The sequence below is a fragment of the Sturnira hondurensis genome, unplaced genomic scaffold (assembly GCF_014824575.4).
Source record: "Sturnira hondurensis isolate 20B ecotype Veracruz unplaced genomic scaffold, ASM1482457v3 Scaffold0008908, whole genome shotgun sequence".
Classification (NCBI taxonomy): Eukaryota; Metazoa; Chordata; class Mammalia; order Chiroptera; family Phyllostomidae; genus Sturnira; species Sturnira hondurensis.
In genome coordinates, this window is record NW_028081539.1 from 1,558,398 (window position 1) to 1,574,328 (window position 15,931).

General features: G+C 34.6%; 1 pseudogene; it reads left to right on the top strand.

The window, feature by feature from the left end:
* Positions 1–12,573: 12,573 nt before the first annotated feature.
* Positions 12,574–13,623, top strand: LOC118993823 (ER membrane protein complex subunit 2-like; annotated as a pseudogene).
* Positions 13,624–15,931: the final 2,308 nt, after the last annotated feature.

Sequence of the window (15,931 nt, forward strand, 5' to 3'; positions counted from 1 at the left end):
ACGCTAAACCTTCCAAGGATGAGTGTAACTGGTTCAGCCACTTTTCCGTTTTCATTTGCAAGTATCCCTCTTCTGTGATGTGATTAGTGGCATCCTCTCCTTTGTTTTCTGCAAAAGGTAACCACCTAAAGAGAGCCTGTGTGTAGTAAATGAGGACCTTCATATAATGTGCCCAGAAAGAAAATAAAAGCTCACTGAAGCAAGGGCTGAGGCTTTTGGCCCCTCTTGAGAGAAAAGACACCCGCCCTTTTTCTCCACAAGATTTTGTAGTCCATCTCAATTTCTTTTGTCTCAGCTACAACGCCGTGGACCCCATGAGCTGGGGTCCGTGACAGATATCCAACAAGCAGAATTAAACTGAGCCTTTATCTCACACCATTTACAAAATCAACTCAAAATGGATTAAAGACTTAAATGTAAGATATGAAACTATAAAACTACAAAAAGAAAATGATGGGAAAAAACTTTCTGACATCAGTCTAGGCAATTATTTTTTATATGACCCCAAAAGCACATGCAACAAAGTCAAAAATAAGCAAATGAGATTGCATCAAATTAAAAAGATTTTATACAGAAAAAAAAATCAACAGCATAAAGTATCAATTTATTGATTTAGGTAAAATATTTGGAAACCAAATTTCTGATAAGCTATTAATATCTAAATATATAAGGACCTGTTACAACTCAATAGCAGAAAAATAAATAACTTGATCAAAACATGCACAAAGTAGCAGAATAGCCATTTCTCCAAAGAAGACATATAAATAGGAAATAGGTATATGAAGAGGGAATTACAAGTCTTTATTACTGAAGGCTAGCTTGCAGGATATGGTATTTTTGGTTGATAATGTTTTGTTTTAAGCATTTTGAATGTATCAACCCAAACCCTTCAAGTCTGCAAGGTTCCTGCTGAGAAATCCACTGATAATCTTATAGGAGTTCCTTAGCATGCAATAAATAATCTCTTGCTATTGTCAAGATTCTCTATTTGAGGTTTTGACATTAATGTGTCTCATTGTGCTTTGCTTTTATATTAGTTGTGATTTGTTAAGCTTCTTGAATTCGTATGTCCATTTTCCTCCTTATATTGGGGAAGTTCTTGATCATTATGTCTTCAAATAGTCACTCTGCCCAATGCTATTCTCTTCCCATTCTGGGACTTGCATAATACATAGTTTGGTTTCTTTGATGGTGTCTCATAAGACCTTTATGCTCTCTTGAATTTTTTTTTACCATCTTTGATTCAATAATTTTAAGTGGCTGGATTTTAAATTGTTTGTTTACTTATTCTCTTTGATTGGCACTTCTGTTAAAACACTTTGGTGAACATTTCAATGCAATTGTATTTTTTTAGCTCCAGGATTTTTATTTTGTTGTCTTTTATAATTTCTATCTCTCTGTTAATATTTCCGCTTTGATTGTGCATTATTATTCTAATTTGATTTAGTTGTCTATTTTTACTTAATTTATTGAACATCTTAAAGATGGTTATTTTAAATTTGTTTTAAAGTAAGCTTTGATTTCCATTTCTTTGTGGTCAGTTTCTAGATACTTATTTTGTTAATTTAATTGAACCAATTTCTCAAGTTTCTTTGCCATGTGGTCTTAGGTTAAGATTTGGACGATGGGTAAAAACAGGTAGGATGACAGTAAAGATGCAATATCCATTGTTAATATGCAAAAGTTTATCAGTTTCCCATATACCAACAATGAACAAGTAAAATTTGAAGTTAAAAATATAATTTCATTTCCATTTACATCCCCAAAATGAATTGCAGTCATACCTCAGTACTTGTCAGCTTCAGAACTCATAAAACCCTGTACTTGTCACATTTTGATGATAAAAAAAAATGTTTCAGCACTCCATGCTTGCTCAGGACTTATCTCATTTATTAGAACATATATGAGGCACTACACTGCCCTGAAACAGAAAAGGCTTCATCATCCAGTACTCATGAGTTTCGGCACTCATCATGAGTTCTTGAACAAATTAACAAGTACCAAGGTACCATTGTACTTAGGTATAAATCTAATAAAATGTGTATAAGATATAATGTGGGAAACTATAAAACACTGATAAAAGAAATCAATGAAGACCTAAATAAATGGAGAGATAGNTTTGATTCAATAATTTTAAGTGGCTGGATTTTAAATTGTTTGATTATTTATTCTCTTTGATTGGCACTTCTGCTAAAACACTTTGGTGAACATTTCAATGCAATTGTATTTTTTTAGCTCCAGGATTTTTATTTTGTTGTCTTTTATAATTTCTATCTCTCTGTTAATATTTCCGTTTTGATTGTGTATTATTATTCTAATTTGATTTAGTTGTCTATTTTTACTTAATTTATTGAACATCTTAAAGATGGTTATTTTAAATTTGTTTTAAAGTAAGCTTTGATCTCCATTTCTTTGTGGTCAGTTTCTAGATACTTATTTTGTTAATTTAATTGAACCAATTTCTCAAGTTTCTTTGCCATGTGGTCTTAGGTTAAGATTTGGACGATGGGTAAAAGCAGATAGGATGACAGTAAAGATGCAATATCCATTGTTAATACACAAAAGTTTATCAGTTTCCCATATACCAACAATGAACAAGTAAAATTTGAAGTTAAAAATATACTTTCACTTCCGTTTACATCCCAAAAATGAATTGCAGTCATACCTCAGTACTTGTCAGCTTCAGAACTCATAAAACCCTGTACTTGTCACATTTTGATGATAAAAAAAATGTTTCAGCACTCCATGCTTGCTCAGGACTTATCTCATTTATTAGAACATATATGAGGCACTACGCTGCCCTGAAACAGAAAAGGCTTCATCATCCAGTACTCATGAGTTTCGGCACTCATCATGAGTTCTTGAACAAATTAACAAGTAGCAAGGTACCATTGTACTTAGGTATAAATCTAATAAAATGTGTATAAGATATAATGTGGGAAACTATAAAACACTGATAAAAGAAATCAATGAAGACCTAAATAAATGAAGAGATAGTCCATATTCATGTATCTAGGAAAACTCTATATTGTCAAGATGTCATTGTTTTCTGTTTGCATTATTACATGGATATATACAACCTGATTCTAAAGTTTGTAAAAGGAGACAAAAGACCAAGAATAACCATAAGTACATTGAAGTAGATAAACAAAATTGGAAGACTGATGCTACCTGACTTCAAGACTTACTATAACCTACACTAATCAAAGCAGTATGGTATTGGCAAAATAATAGACTAATAGATCAATGAATACAACAGAGAGCCCAAAATAGACCCACATAAAGAAAAGAGAGTGTTTTCCATTATAAACCTATATGCACCCAACATAGGAGCACCCAAATATTTAAGGAAAATCCTGGAGGACTTCAAGAAAGATGTAGACAGCAACACACTTATACTAGGGGATTTTAACATCCCACTGTCAAAAATGGACAGATCTTCCAAACAAAATATCAATAAGGACATTGTGGCATTGAATAATGGACTTAACTGACATATATATCATATATATCATATATGTGTGTATATATGTATATATATATGTATATATGATATATATATGTATATATATATATATCATATATATATCATATATATATAATAACCTTTCATCCCAAAGAAGCAAATTACAAATTACACATGCTTTTCAAATGCACATGGAGCATTTTCAGAGATAGGACACAAAACAAACCTCAACAAATTCAAGAAAATCATATCAAGCATTTTCTCCAATCACAAGGGCCTGAAATTAGAAACCAACCTCAAGGGAAAAACTCAAAAACACTCAAATTAATGGATATTGAATAGCACACTATTAAACAATTTGGTTAATAATGAGATCAAAGACGAAATTTAAAAAGTTTCTGGAAACAAATGAAAATGAACTCACAACAGTACAAAACTTATGGAATACAGTGAAGGCAGTCCTAAGAGGGAAGTTACAGGCCCATGTAAGAAAGATAGAAACATTTCAAATAAATAACCCAAACTACATCTATGAGAATTGGGTGAACAATAACAAGCAAAGCACAGAGTGAGTAGAAGGAAGAAAATAACCAAGATCAGAGAAGAATTAAGTAATATAGAGACTAAAAGAACAATTCTAGGATCACTAAATCCAGGAGCTGGTTCTTTGAAAAGATAAAAAGAATTGACAAGTCTTTAAGAAGGCTCATCAAGAAAAATGAGAGAGGACACAAATAAACACAATCAGAAATGAAAGAGGAGAAATTACAACTGATACCACAGAAAAATAAAGGGTTGTGAGAAATTACTACAACCAACTATATGCCAAGAAATTTGAAAACTTAGGTGAAATAGATGAATTTCTAGAAAAATTTATTCCAAAACTGGATGAAGAAGAAGCAGAAAGTCTGAACAGACTGATAACAGCTGGCAAAATCAAAGTAGTAATCAAAAAACTCCAAACACACAAAAGCCCTGGAGCAGACAATTTCACAGGAGAATTTTACAAAACATTTAAGGAAAGGATAACCTCTATCCTTCACAGACTATTCCAAAAAATTCAAGAGGGAAGACTTCCAATTTTTTTTATGAAGCCAGCACCATCCTAATCCTAAAACCAGATAAAGACACAACAAAGAAAGAAAACTACAGAGCAATATTACTGATGAGCATAGACACTAAAATTCTCAAGAAAATATTAGCAAACTGCATTCAGCAGTACATTAAAAAGGTCATATATCATGATCAAACGGAAATCATCACAAGGATGCAAGAATTGTACAATATTCACAAAACATCACATAAACAAAAGGAAAGACAAAAAGCACATGATCATGTCAATAGATGCAGAAAAAGCATTTAATAAGGTACAGCACCCATTTATGATAAACATACTTAGCAAAGTGGAAATAGAGGGAGCATAAAATAGTCAAGTGTTGGATGCAGCCTAAATGCCCATTAGTAAATGAGTGGATCAAAAGACTATAGTACATTTATGCAATGGAATATTACACAGCAGAAAGAAAGAAGGAGCTCCTATCCTTTGTGACAGCATAGATGGAGCTAGAGATCAATACACTAAGTGAATTAAGCCAGGCAGTGAAAGACAAATACCATTTTATTTCACCTGTAAGTGGAACTTAATCAACAAAACAAACAAGCAAGCAAATTATAACCAGAGACATTGGAATAAAGAACAAACTGACAGTGATCAGAGGGGAGGTAGGAAGAGGTAATGGGGAAAGAGGGGGAAACATCATCAAGGAACATGTATAAAGGACTCATGGACAAAGCCAAAGGGGAATAAGATTGAGGGTGGGAGTTGGTGATGGCTGGGAAGGGGGCGAGTGGTGGTGGGGGGAATGAAAAAAACTGTATTTGAACTACAATAAAAAAAAGAGGAAAAAATGAAAATAGAATGTTTTCAACAAATGGTCCTGGAAAATCTGGACATCCACTTAAAAATAAATAAATCTAGACACAGACCTTACAACTTTCCCCAAAATTAAATCAAAATGTTTTACTGACCTAATGTAATTTGAAAAAAATGATAAAGCTATTAAAAAGAACATAGGGATCAGTCAAAGAACATATGTGCATAACCCATTAACACAGACAAGAGAGTAGTGATGGCTGGGAGGAATGGAGTGGGCGTGGGTGGAGGTAGGAATGTGTACATCTGTAAGAATGGGTACTGATTACATCTGTAATCAATAAAAATAAAGTTAATAAAAAGAGAACATAGGAGAAAACTTAGATGGCACAGGATATGAAAACATAGATGACCCTAGACATGATTTAGGAAAGAAATAATTGCTAAGCTAGAGTTCATTAAACTTAAAAACTTTTCTTTTGTGAGAGCCAATTTCAAGAGAATGAGATGGTAAGTCACAGACTGGAGAAAATATTTGCAAATGACACATCTGATAAAACACTATTACCTAAAACAGTCAAAGAAATTTTAAAGCTTGATAATAAAAACACAAACCTAATAGACATTTTACCAAAAGAGATGTATAATGGCAAATAAATATGTAAAAAGATGCTCCACATCATATGTCATCAGACAAGTGCAAATTAAAACTATGAGTTATCACTACACACCTATTAGAATAGGCAAAATCTGGAACATTGTCAATACCAAATACTGGTGAGTGTGTAGCACAACAGGAAATTTTTGTTGATGGAGATGCAAAATGGTATGGTAACTTTGGAATACAGTTTTTCGGTTTCTAACAAAAATAAACATTTTCTTACTATATGGTACTGTAGCCACACTCTTTGCAGTTTATGCAGAGGAGTGGAAACTTTTATCCAGATATAAGCACACATGTTTATAACAGATGTATTCATAAATTCCAACACTTGGAAGCAACTAAGATGTCATTCAGTGGACAAATTGATTAATACATTGTGGTACATCTAGGCAATGAAATATTATTAATACTAAAAATAAATGAGATAAATTCATGAAAATACATTGATAAACTGTAAATCCATATCCTATGTTTAAAAAGCCTATATGAGAAGGCTATATACTATAATATTCCAACTATATGGCATTCTGGAAAAGGCAAACTATGGAGACAATAAAAAGATTACTGGTTGCCATGTGCTGAGGGTAGGGAGAAGAATAGGTTGGAAGCAGAGGATTTTAGGACAGTGAAAATTCTCTATATGAAGTTACTGTGGTTATTTTTACTTGCTATATGTTGGTCCAAACCCATAGAATGTACAACAACAAGAGGGAACCATAATGCAAACTATGGACTCTAAGTGATTATGATGTATCTGTGTAGTTTCATCAATTATAATATCTACCGATCTGGTGGGGGTGTAGGTTAATGGGGGAGAAAATGCATCTGTAGGGGCAAGGGATATATGGGAAACCTTTGCAGCTGAAAAATTTTTGGAGTTATTGCCATTTTATTGTTATATTTTTATCTTGTTTTCTTGTTTAAGAAAGCCTTTTACCATTTTTTGTAATACTGGTTGATTGTGATAAACTCCTTAAACATTTTATTACCTGGTAATCTCCTTACCTATCCTTCAATTCTAAATAATAGCCTTACTGGGTAGAATAATCTTGGTTATAGGTTCTCACTTTTCATCACTTTGAATATTTCATGCCAATCTCTTCTAGTCTGAAATTATTTTGTTGAGAAATCAGCCGACAGTCTTCTGGGGACTCCCCCATAGATAAGTAACTGATTTTTTTCTTGCTGCTTTAAAGATTCTCTCTTTGTCTGTAACTTTTGGCATTTTAGTTATGATGTGTCCTGGTGTGGGTCTCTTTGTGGATTTCTTATTTGGGACTCTGCACATACTAAAATTGTATGTCTATTTCCTTCACCAAGTTAAGGAAATTTTCCATCATTATTTCTCCAAATAGGTTTCCAATTTCTTGTTCTCTCTCTTATTCTTCTGGTATTCCTATGATGCAAATATTGCCACCCTTGATATTTTCCCAGAGCCCCTTAAACTAATCTTCCTTTTTGGATATTTTTGTCTTTGCTGTTCTAATTGGATGTTCTCTGCTATGTCTTCCAAATGATGATTAGATTATCTGCTTAATCTATCCTACTGTTGATGATCTCTAATTTATTTATTTATTCTTTATTTCATTATTATATTCTTCATTTTTAATGGTTATGCTTATGTTTACTATATCTTTGTTGAAGTTTTCATTGAGATCACTGAGCATGCCTATAACAAGTGTTTTGAACTCTGCATCAGGTAAATTGCTTGTCTTTATTTGGTTAAGTTTTTTTTCTGGAGTTTTGTTGTGTTCTTTCACTTGAGCAATGTTTCTTTGTCTCTTCATTTTGGCTTCCCCCTGTGTTAATGTCTGTGTATTAGAGCTGTGACATTTCCTGGTCTTAGTAGTGTGTGGCCTTATGCAGTAGTTGTCCAGTGGGGCCCTGTGGCACAGTCTCCCTGGTCACCTAAGGTGGGTGCTCTGTGTGTGTTTCTTGTGTAGGTTGTGTGTGCCCTCTGTTGTAGTTGAGCCTTGATTACTATTGCTAAGTCAATGGGAGGGACTGACCCTCAGGCTGATTGGTTGTGAGGATTGGCTATTACTACAATGGGGGAGCTGTTGTTTAGGGGCTGAACCTACACATTAGGAGTTGATTTATTAGGACTTTGGTACCTGCTAAATCTGCCCCTTGGATGTGTTGTTTGTGGAGGTTGGTAGGAGGTGCTCTGGTGTGGTCTGAAGCTGGACACTGGGTATATTGATTCTGGGGCCTCTTATGAGGAGCTCGGTACAGGCACAGGTCAGCCACTGCTAGTGTCTTGGCTGGGGCCCCAGGTATGAGCTACAAAGTGTCTGCTGATGGTTTCCAGTTGTGTCCTTGGAGAGGCTAAGCTGTGAACCTCATGCTACTAGTTCTGAGCATGAGGCTGTTTAGCAAGAGGTAGAGGGTATGCCAAGGCCAGATACTGTTTGGGTGGGATTTGTGAACCTTTGGAAGATTTCAGGAAAGTCTGCAGCACAAGTCAAGACACCGGAAAAGCCGCTGGAAGTGGCTTGGGTGGGCCTTTTAAGAGGAACTACCTGGGATTCTAGACACCCTCCATCTCATTCAGCTACCATCCCATCTATTTTTCACAACCATAAATTGTGGAGACTTCTTTTCCTGGCACTGGAACTCTGGGATGGGGTGCCTGGTGTTGGGTGGGATACCTTGCTCTTTGTGGGAGACCTCTGCAGCTGAGATTACTCTTCCACATTTTTAACTGCCACAGGTGGATGACATTTTGCATCTCCATTTTTCTACCAGTCATGGCTTCTTTATATACTTTGTTGTAAGAGTTCTGTTCAGTTAGTCTCCAGGCAGTTCTCAATGATGATTGTTCTATAGTTGTAACTTTGATGTGATTGTATAGGAGGAAGAAAGCACAGCATTTATCTACTCCATCAAGTTGACTGGAAGCCTCCAAGCAGCTAATATTTTAAAAAGTAAAACTGTGTTCTAGCATGATGTGGTTTTAGATGTGTAGATAAAAAAAAGGAGACAGTAAACTGAAGCATTCAATCAATGTTAATTCTCAATAAAGTTTTAGTTAGGGCAATTTGTCTTTTATGCATAGAAGAGAAACAAAATTAAGAAAGTTAAGAAAAAAGGGGCTTTTAAAAGAATTACAAACATAATTGAATGCTTTTCTTAATAAAAAAGTATAGCCTGTCGAGAAATTCATGACTTTGATAATGATTAAACTTTGTTGATCTGTCCAATTATGAAAATACCAACACTAACATATTTATGAAGCACTCTTTCTGGACAAGGTCATTAGGCCTGCTGGGGGCTGTATTTCTACAACAACCACTTTATTTTAATGTCCATAGAATGTAAAAAGTGTTGGAAACATAACACTTTCCTGATAAAACACATAAAACTATTACTTCTGATCTCGCCAAAGTGCGCACATATTTCAGCTTTAGAGTGCAATATTTCAAGAACAAAATGTCCACTCTTCAGTAACCATTTATGTTTTGATCCAAAACTAAGTCTCTCAAGTGCATTCACATTGGACAAACTTAAAGGGTCACTGCCCTCAGGCATGAATCCGTTGATTAAGTGCCTAGTAAGATATAAAAAAAGATCAAAGTCTACTCTTGATTAATTACATAAAATGAATTAACAGGGAGTTTTGAATGTTTTTAAAAACATAATTTTCAAATTTAACATGGTTATTCTAGAAGTATCAGCAATAATGGATTTAATTATATATTTTTTAAATTTTTACTTTTCCAAAGTATTTTTACCTACCTTTATGCTTATTTGTTTTACTTTTCTGTATATCTGTACTTCTGTGTGTTTACATATCTGTCCATCAATGGCCTATTACTCTACTCACTTCCAAAACATTTGTGAGACTCCTCAGAACAAATATTTCAGTCAAGAGCTAAGTGCAACTGTAGGCAGCAGTGTAAGACATTCACCAGATTGGAAGCCTTGATGGAAATAACTTTCAGCTGCTGTGAGCATAATTTCTATATCTACTTATTCATTTTCTGAAGAGCTAGTGTAAGTCTGATATATACTAGATGGAAACATGCATATTTGGTGAATTTAACTGGGAGTAGATGAAGAATGCAAGATTTATTTGCATTTTAAATTGTTCTGCCACTTTTGTCAAGGATGACAGCAGACTGACAAGTAGTTTAAACTCTTCTTTTTAATATTTTGGATATCTAATATTGTGTGAACTAATCACACATTAAAATTAAATAATGCAGCAAAAACTCAGAAAGAACTTCAAAATGACCCATTTCTTCAAACTGCTGCTTTTTCTGACTGGTGAGCTAATGTAAATTACCAGCTAAAGCAGGGTCAACCTGATAATCACCCTCTAAAACTGCACCAATCCCTTTCACCTTTTGTCCTCTTGACTCATCTTAGGCAACGCAAAATATCAAGGACCATCATCATCAGAATAAAACATCATGACAATTACACTGCATAATGGCAGTACAAGACACCCTTCAGTAACTGCAATGGATGTCAGAGCAATGGAAACTTTGACTAGGGTTGCCAAAGTATTCAAAGTTGTGATAAATATCTTCTGATTTATACTCTTCTAGCTTATTGTGAAATGTCACCTAACTCAGTAATTTTGTCAGAAAGCATGATGAACCATGTACTGTACTATATGTATAACTTTTCTTGAATTTATTCGCTTTAAAAACACAGACATAATATGAGTTTTGACGTTTTGGTCATAAATACTACTAGAAAGAATCCAGTTGCCTCTCTCATGCCCCCAAATGGAGACCTGATATTTGCCCTGACTAGGAATCGAACCAGCAGCGTTTTGGTTTGCAGGCTGGTGCTCAAGACCCTGAACCACACCAGCCAGGGAACAGACTGACAGCTGCCAGAGGAAAGGGAGTAGGCAAAAGAAAGGTGAGAGAAGGGGAAGGGACTAGTCAAAGAACATGACCCACAGACATGAACAACTGGGTGGGAGTGCACTGTGGGAGCCGGAGATGGAGCAGATTGGAGATAAGCAAAAGGAGAAAATTGGAACAACTACAATAGAGTAAACAAGAATAAAATAACTACTAGATACATGCTGTGGGAATTTATAAATCTCCAAACTGTCTTACAAAAATAAACAAGTCTTTTAAAAAATGTATCTCCTCAAATACATATGAGTTTGCTTTGATTATGGAATAATCCACTCTACCTGTTTAGAGAAATAAAAATCTTCAGGTTAAATCTTAAGTCTCTGGGTAATCTCCTTCTGACGAAAGACTAAGCCATTTTATGAACTGTCTCGGCTATAAATATTAAGGCAGATGCAGTTTGGAAGTGACTTGCAAGAAGTTATTGTAACTGAGGAATAGGTCAGCAGCCTCTGTGTTCTTTGGGCTGTAACATATAGTTATTTCCAGTTCTTAGTTTACAAAGATTTTTGTTATGTAGTTAAGAGACTCATAGATCACTACTATGAAGAAACAATAACAAGGCAATTAAAGTCACTTTATCTTCTCAAACAGTGGTAAAAATTCAATATGTACAGAAACTATGTAAAATATAGACACTGGATATAACTGAAAACACACTGTGGAATAAAAAGGACATTTTTTTACTATACAACTTCATGTTGACTCTTCATGTTCCTTTTCTCTGTATTTCCTTTTTGGTAAAAGAACTGTTTGAAAATCCTAATTAATAAATAAATTATTAAAATATTTGCAAATAAAAATGAAGTGTTTTACTGTTGGTAGGAATACAAACTGGTGCAGCCACTGTGGAAAAGAGTATAGAATTTTTAGAAAACTAAAAATGGAACTGATTTTTGACTGGGCAGTTCCACTGCTGGGATTATACCCTAAAAATCCTGAAACACCAGTTCAAAAGAACCTATGCCCCATAATGTTCATGGGATCACAATTTATAATAGCCAAGTGCTGGAAACAGCCAAAGTGACCATTAGTAAATGAATGGGTTAAAAAATGATACATTTACACAATGGACTACTACGCAGCAGAAAGAGGGAAGGAGCTCCTACCTTTTGCAACAACTTAGATAGATCTGGAGAGTATTATACTAAGTGAAATAAGCCAGGAGGTGCAAGACAAATACCACTTGATCTCACCTATAAGTGGAACCTAATCAATAAAACAAACAAGCAAGTAAAATATAACCAGAGACATTGAAATAAAGAATTAATTGACAGTAACCAGAGGAGAGGGGAGAGGGGATAACAGAGGGAAAGGGGAAGGGTCATCAAAGAATGTATAAAAAGGACACATGGACAAAACCAAAGGGGGGGGGGTAGAACTGAGGGTGGGATATGGGGATGGGTGGGGCAGGGGCCAGTGGTAGAGGGAAAATGGAGACAACTTTACTTGAACAACAATAAAAAATTAATTAACTAATTTAAAAAGACCTTAGCAAAATACTTGGTGTATAAAGTATGCCTAATAAATGTTTTTTTCAACAAAGATTAATTAATTACTTAAAATAAAAATATAGTGTTTTATACACTGAATCTAAAAGATTGCCACTTAATTTAATATACACAAAACTAAAATGACATTTTCATCATTCTATTACAGCTCTACCCCAAAATGATAAAGAGCTTTTTAACTAAATTTGACGAACATGTTTGGGATGATTTGGCTTAATGAAAAAAGAGTATATGGCTGCCCCTAGGTTTCTGAGAAGATGGTGACGGTTTCAGAGCTTTACAATGTCTCTTGGGAAAAAATGCGTGATAAAATGAGAAAGTGGAGAGAAGAAAACTCAAGAAATAGTGAGGAATTTGTGAAAGTTGGAGAGAACTAATTAATGAATGTGCTTCTAAACTTGGAGATGATATTTGGATCATATATGAACAGGTAATGATTGCAGCCCTAGACTATGGTTGGGATGACTTGGCGTTGTTTTGTCTTCAGGAGTTGAGAAGACAGTTCCCTGGCAGTCACAGAGTCAAGCGACTAACTGACATGAGATTTGAAGCCATGGAAAGATATGATGATGCAATACAGCTATATGATCAGATTCTACGTGAAGATCCAACTAACACTGATGCAAGAAAGCATAAGATTGCCATTGGAAAAGCCCAGGGAAAAAATGTGGAGTCCATTCAGGAACTGAATGAATGTCTGGAACAATTTGTTGGAGACCAAGAAGCCTGGCATGAACTTGCAGAACTTTATATCAATGAGCATGATTACACTAAAGCAGCCTTTTGTTTAGAAGAGCTTATGATGACTAATCCACACAACCACTTGTATTGCCAGCAGTATGCTGAAGTTAAATATACCCAAGGCAGACTTGAAAACCTTGAACTTTCAAGAAAGTATTTTGCACAGGCATTGAAACTGAACAACAAAAATAGGAGAGCTTTGTTTGGACTTTACATGTCAGCAAGTCATATTGCTTCTAATCCAAAAGCGAGTGCGAAAACAAAAAAGGACAGCATCAAATATGCTAGTTGGACAGCTGGTCAAATAAATAGAGCTCATCATTTTGCAGGAAGAAGGAAACCAAATACTCTCTCAAGGCAGTTGAAGACATGTTGGAAACACTGCAGATTACCCAGTCTTAAGATTTCAAAAACTTTCACATTCCATTTTACAACTGCACAACTGAACTTATTGGCCTGTGACTTATTTACCACATGTCCAATTCTATTTATATACTAATTTTCTGTTAAGGCAGTCATAAAGAATGTGTTTATATAAACTTAAAATGCCTTTTATTGGTAAGCAGGAGAATGGAAAAATCCACGGAAGAAAAATTTAAGAAGAATCTTATTGATTGTACATCATTCTCTTAATATCACACTGGTCTTAAACCATAATGTGATAGAGAAATAACCTCGTTAAATAAACCATGATGATTTATTTTAAAAAAAGAGTATATGGTACATGTGAAACTCACTTTGACCATCCTTAGGGAAAATTCAGAAATACAGTTGTTTTGCAGACTAAGCAGGAATTTTGCTAGCTTTCAGGATGCAACTGTGTAGTCTGACAATAGACTATATGTCAGTTAAGATGCATTCATTTATATGCTTCGAATGAAATAGTTTACATACATAGAAACTATATTTTAAAAGATATATATTTACACTTATATATAAATAAAAATACATAATTCTACTTATGGCCATTTAAATTATTACTTTAAGTATGTTTCTAACATGTTATATATATGTTATTTACTATACATTTTATGTATTGTTATATAACCTGTACCACACATATGTGTTAATATACAATGTGCAGTGAGACAAACCAAAACCCAAGGCTAATATGTAGAATAATCACAGTCTATTAACATTCACTTTCTGGCTTAGTAAAAATAAAATGTGAGGTCATAGATAATTAGATTTTAAGATAGAACAATTTTGTGGCATATTTTTAAGTTTATGCTAAAACCATTAAAAAATAAACAAAGTGAGAATCAAAAAGATAAACTTGGTATAGTAGAGGAGGGAATGTGATGGAAGAAAGTGAGAAAATGAGGTTCAGATGTAATCTCATGGGTAAATCATTGACATAAAATGTCAAACTATGAAATAAGTAGAATAATTTTGTCTCTGAGATAAGCAGCTGTAAAAACTGTGGGTGTGAATATTGTCAAATCTTTTTATTTTTCAAAGTAATTGCTCCAGCACATAACTTTCAAATTACATCAAGACATCCAGATCTCTATTAAGCTTACCTTGGGCTTGAATTAGCCAAAGAACGCAGAACTCTTCAGTAAAAAAGGGTCAGTCATGCATCCGAATATAAGGTGAAGAGGCAGTTGGAGGGTCAGTTTAACTGTTTCTGCCTCTGACAAAGCTTTATTGAGACCCTGCTGAAAACTATTCCTGTAAATTCATTTTCCCCTGCCAATTTGTTTTACACATTTTACTCATTGAAGTTTTAAAAATTTTATATATATATATATATATATATATATATATATATATATTATTTTAATTGTTGTTCAAGTACAGTTTTCTGCCTTTTAGTCCCATCCCAGCCCACCCACCCAGCCCTCCCCACCTCCCTCCCATTTCCACCTCCTCCCCTTGTTTTTGTCCATGTGTCCTTCATACTTGTTCCTGCAAACCCTTCCCTTTTCCCCCTGAAATTCCCTCTCCTCTCCCCTTTGGATACTGTCAGCCTGTTGTCAAATTTCAGTGTCTTTGGTCATATTTTGCTTGCTTGTTTGTTTTGTTGTTTAGAATCCTGTTAACGGTGAGATCATATGGTATTTGTCTTTCACTGCCTGGCTTATTTCACTCAGCATAATGCTTTCCAGTTCCATCATGATGTTGCAAAGGGAGAAGCTCCTTCTTTCTTTCTGCTGCATAGAATTCCATTGTGTAAATGTACCATAGTTTTTTGATCCATTCATTTACTGATGAGCACCCAGGTTGCTTCCAGCACTTGGCTATTGTAAATTGTGCTGCTATGAACATTGGTGTGCATAGGTTCTTTTGGATTGGTGTTTCAGGATTCTTAGGATATAATCCCAGCAGTGGAATTGCTGGGTCAAAAGGCAGATTTATTTTTAATTTTTTGAGAAAATTCCATACTCATTGAAGCTTGTTTTTAATCAAGAGTGACCTGCTCAATTACTCTTTCTTAGTCACACCCACTCTAACAAGGTTGATAAAAAAAATGGCACCATTTTTGACCATTTTCTGTGTGACTTTGCAGTTTCTCCCATCAAGAAGTGAGTTTACTAAACTCATAGAAAACAAATCAATGGTTGCAAACGGGAGGAGGGTTTTGGGGGACAGGTGGAAAAGGTGAAAGGAATTAAGACAGACAAACTGCCAGTAATAAAAACAGTCAAAAGGACATAAAGTTCAGCATAGGGAATACAGTTAATGATATTCCATAGTTATTACTATTATATAGTAAAAACTATGTATGATGCAGATAGGTGCTAGATGTATTGGGCTGGTCACCTCATAAGGTATATAATGTCTAATACAATGTTG